Here is a 4,609-nt window from a genome sequence, read left to right as displayed (position 1 = left end):
GTGATGATTTATTGGGATAACTGACTTCAGTCGCTTGATTATCCTTCATTTTCTTTTCTGAGTGGGACCCTTGTGGACAGCTCAATGTCTTCTGCCCCTTGGGGTGCTATTCATCATCTCCATCCGTCCTTTGAGCTAGGAGCCCCCCGCGGCTCCCCGGACCTCACCACACACTAGGATGATTGCTCCCACCCAGCGTCTGATGGTTAAGTGCTGTCATCGGCCTCTTTCATTTTGAGGCTCCTGCCATCCTCACTGCCATCAGAGAGCTGTGTGTGTGTGTGTGTGTGTGTGTGTGTGTGCGTGTGTGTGATGATAAACTGGAGAACAGTCTCGTGTGTGTCTGTCCGTTTGACAATCATGAGAATCCTCTCAGGTGACCACTGCGGGGACCAGTGTTGTATGTCACGGTCCCCTCAGGGATAAAGGGGAACTGTCTGTGTCTCTTTAAGTGTCTGGTACACAGTAAGTGCTCAAAAAATACATACAAAAGGAATAATCAAATGTATGGAAACTGAGCTGGAGCAGGTATCCCAGGATCTGGTCTCCCATCATGCTTTCTCTAGATGTCTGTCCATCTCCCACCAGTCTGTGGTCTCCCATTCACCCAGCACAGGGCCAGGCACTGAGTAGGTGCTCATGGGATCTCTGGAGAACAAAGTAACCGATGAATAAAAGACTAGCCTGGGGTGCAGAAGTGGGAGAGACTCCTGTAGAGGAACCCCCCCGACACCTGCCCTCTGACTGAGGTACAGAGATAATATGTCTGCACAGAGCCTGGCTCAATCCTGACCCCGGGAAGGTGGCCTCACCTCATTGGGCCTCCAGACTCCCCTCTGTAAAATGGGGATCCTGATCCCACTGACCATTCCAGAGTGTGTGACCCATGCTAGATACTCAGTGGATGTTTGTTGAGTGACTAAATGACCGAATGGAGATCTGTAAAAGCTTTTCCTACCATCGGAGCTACCAGCAGAGGCGAGCTGCCACTGAGCTGCTCAGTGGGCCTAATACGGGAGGAAAGGGATTATACCCAGGAGGTATCCAGAGTTTAGTGAACAGATGTTTTAAATTAAGGAGTGCCCTTGGCATCAACACCTATGGAAGGATGGAGCACTCTTCTGTCACTCAGTGTTACCTTTTGACATTGGTGCATGTAACTGTGGTTTATCTGGGTTTTTTGTTTGTTTTTATTTTTTGTGTTTTTTGTTTTTGTTTTTAATGTGACTGTATCAAATATATATTACATGTAACCCATACATATAAACTTAATCACTGGGCCTAACTAAAGTGGCACTTGTTTTTTATTGAAGTATTGTTGATTTACAATAGTATCTTCGTTTCAAGTGTACAACATAGTAATTCCAAGTTTTTATAGATTATACTCCATTTAAAGTTATAATGCAAAAGGTAAGCTTTTTCGATGGCAACTACAAAGGGCAAATGTATTCACTAAGCTTATGTAGCTAAGCCTCTGACTGTATGACCTTATTTTATATTGAGGGACCAAAATTTACACAAATAGAATGTTCATAATTCTGTTCCTTTCTTTTTCCATTCCTCCTTGGTCATTTCAAGACAGAGAAGTGAAACCATCAAATCTTTTACATAGAAACAATGAGGCAGAAGTTAGGTTTAAAACAGGATCAAGCTAGTAGCCCCTGATGCATCTTCTTCCATCTTTCACTAATATACACATAAAAGGCAGAAAAATTTGAAAATTCCCAATGCAGAAAACTATGACTGACATGTCAGGTAGTGACGTATTTTACTGGCTATCAAATCAACACTGTTTCTACACTTGAAGACCTGGGCATTTTACCCACATACCAAAGTTAAAGAATAAGAATAAAAATGTAAAAAACAGGGCTTCCCTGGTGGCGCAGTGGTTGAGAGTCTGCCTGCTAATGCAGGGGACACGAGTTCGAGCCCTGGGCTGGGAGGATCCCACATGCCGCGGAGCGACTGGGCCCGTGAGCCACGACTGCTGAGCCTGCGCGTCTGGAGCCTGTGCTCCGCAACTAGAGGCCGCGATAGTGAGAGGCCCGCGCACTGCGATGAAGAGTGGCCCCTGCTTGCCACAGCTAGAGAAAGCCCTCGCACAGAAACAAAGACCCAACACAGCAAAAATAAATAAATTAATAAACTCCTACCAAAAAAAAAAAAAAAATGTAAAGAACACTCATTTGGGATATCCATAAGGTAGACAAAATGTCTCCTTGCCATGATTATCTGCTCTGTCTCCCATCTTGCCTGTTAGGGATCCATTAATATGAGCCACTAAGTAAATTTCCCCTCATGGGCTTTACTGATTACGTGCCATGTCCAAAGCTGTGTACATGAGCACAGAGTGAGGCTTCAGTGTTTTATCTGGTTAAGCCGATCCCAGGAGATAACCAGCCTGAACAATTTGGACTGAAAACCTTTTTTCAATCTCCAGTACCCAACATGGTTAGAAAGTGGCCAGGAAAAGAAAGCCTCTCCTTCAGTTCAACACCTGGTTTCCGCCCAGGTAAACCAGCAGGGGCTCCAGGGTTCAGGAAGGCACGGTTTAAGGGGGAGAGTGACACAGCAGTGATCCTTAAGGCAACGTGGGAGGAGCCCTGGGATGTGCAGGAGAGCATTTCCTTTTCGCTCTACAAGTACAGCCAAAGTCCCTCACATTTACCCTTCATCGGAAACTTGGGCGTTTTTGGCTAGAATGGTCCTTCAAGGTCATCTAATACAACTCCCTTAATTTAGGGATGAGAAAACAGAAGACCAAAGAGGTTGCCCAGTGACCTTGCTCGGAGCAGGGTCCCCAGGCTGCTCTCTCTCCTCCTGGGTGCCAAGGGGTGACTGGATTTCTGCAGCTCTCAGGAGTGATCCTTGGTTATGTATGGCATCAGACCAAGGGCCCTATCACACGGCTGACCTCTGCCTACGATGCAGACTACGTGCTCCATAGCTGGGGCTCCTGTCAACTATTTTGTTAAGAGGTTTTCAAGCCGGCCAACACAAATACATTCCAGGGAAACTGGATGGCTCCGTGGACCAATCGTGATGTCCTTCTTTCCTGAACCAGCAAGGGACAGGAGGTGTTTCCACCTCAAGGACAGAGGTACCTACCCTACCCTCGACCTGTGGACCTATAAGCAGACAGTCCTGCCCAGGCAGCCGTGGCTCTGGGGCCACCACTTCCTTGGATTTCTGGTTTAAAGTGACATGTACCACGGGGTCTCTCCTGAAGTCTTCGTGGGAGCAGGGATGGAGAGTGAGAGGCCTTAACTTCTGGGAGGGATGCCAAGGTCACCCCGGGAGTACATGGGGGAGCCTGGCATAGCTCCTAGAAAAACTGGAGACGAGATGGACCTCCCGGCTTTCCCAGACTCTTTTCTGGCACCGTGTCTTCCACAAGCAGGTAGTCTCCCAAACCCTGATGCTGAAGTTGGCTGTGCTCCAAGAATCTATGAAATCAGCAGAAATGCTTGTTGGCAGTTCCCTTCCCCTTCTTTTTTTTAAAAAATAAAATCAGCCTCTGCATGAATTTCCTCTGAAGTTAGGATTCTTACAAATGAGTCACCTCCTGATGACCTAACAACTTGATAAAGAAATGTAGTTTAGGCTTCCCTGGTGGAACAGTGGTTGAGAATCTGCCTGCTAATGCAGGGGACACGGGTTCGAGCCCTGGTCTGGGAGGATCCCACATGCCGCGGAGCAACTAGGCCCGTGAGCCACAACTACTGAGCCTGCGTGTCTGGAGCCTGTGCTCCGCAACAAGAGAGGCCGCGATAGTGAGAGGCCCGCGCACCGTGATGAAGAGTGGCCCCCGCTCACCGCAACTGGAGAAAGCCCTCGCACAGAGACGAAGACCCAACACAGCAAAAATAAATAAATTAATTAATAAACTCCTGCCCCCAACATCTAAAAAAAAAAAGAAAGAAATGTAGTTTTCAGTTTGGGGCGGGGGGTGGAATAGCACACCGAAGTAAGTCTCTTTGTACAGATCCTTTTTATTGAGGTTTACATAAGCCATTTATCAACACAGACAACCAGCCCGACTGCCCCCAAATAACCGTGAAAGATGGTGAAACTAACCGACGGTGACACCACACACAGGGCAGGTGACCGCGGACTTGAACCAGCATCTTACGTGGGATACGATTTCAAACGTGCACTAGTAAACGCATACTAAGAGGCGACCGTAAACCTCCACTGGCACAATCGATGGGAAAAGAGATAAAACAGATGCTAATTTAATAGGTACAATATCTAGACTTACAGTATCGAATTCACTGGCTTCACTTGGTATAGCAATGCACGAGAGAAAACAGATTTATTTCTTCAAGGGCATTACACTTGGCCATGAACAGAGCAAATATGTGACCACGTGGATGGCTGCGCAGCTAGGGCAACAGGGAGAGAAAAACATCAGCATGTGAGGAGGGACCCCCTCTCACAGGGACCAATCTTCACTCTATTTCACGTGGACCCTTTTAACCATAGATGAGCCCATTTCCCAAACCATTTTGAAACGGCAAGGGGGGAAGAGTCACGTTCGAATGTGCTGCTCCCGGAAGTGCTGTTTTAAAACCCAGCAGGGCCGTTTCTAAAGAATGTGGAAGAAGAA

Source organism: Mesoplodon densirostris, chromosome 15, assembly GCF_025265405.1.
Source record: "Mesoplodon densirostris isolate mMesDen1 chromosome 15, mMesDen1 primary haplotype, whole genome shotgun sequence".
Lineage (NCBI taxonomy): Eukaryota > Metazoa > Chordata > Mammalia > Artiodactyla > Ziphiidae > Mesoplodon > Mesoplodon densirostris.
This window is presented reverse-complemented; position numbering follows the sequence as displayed.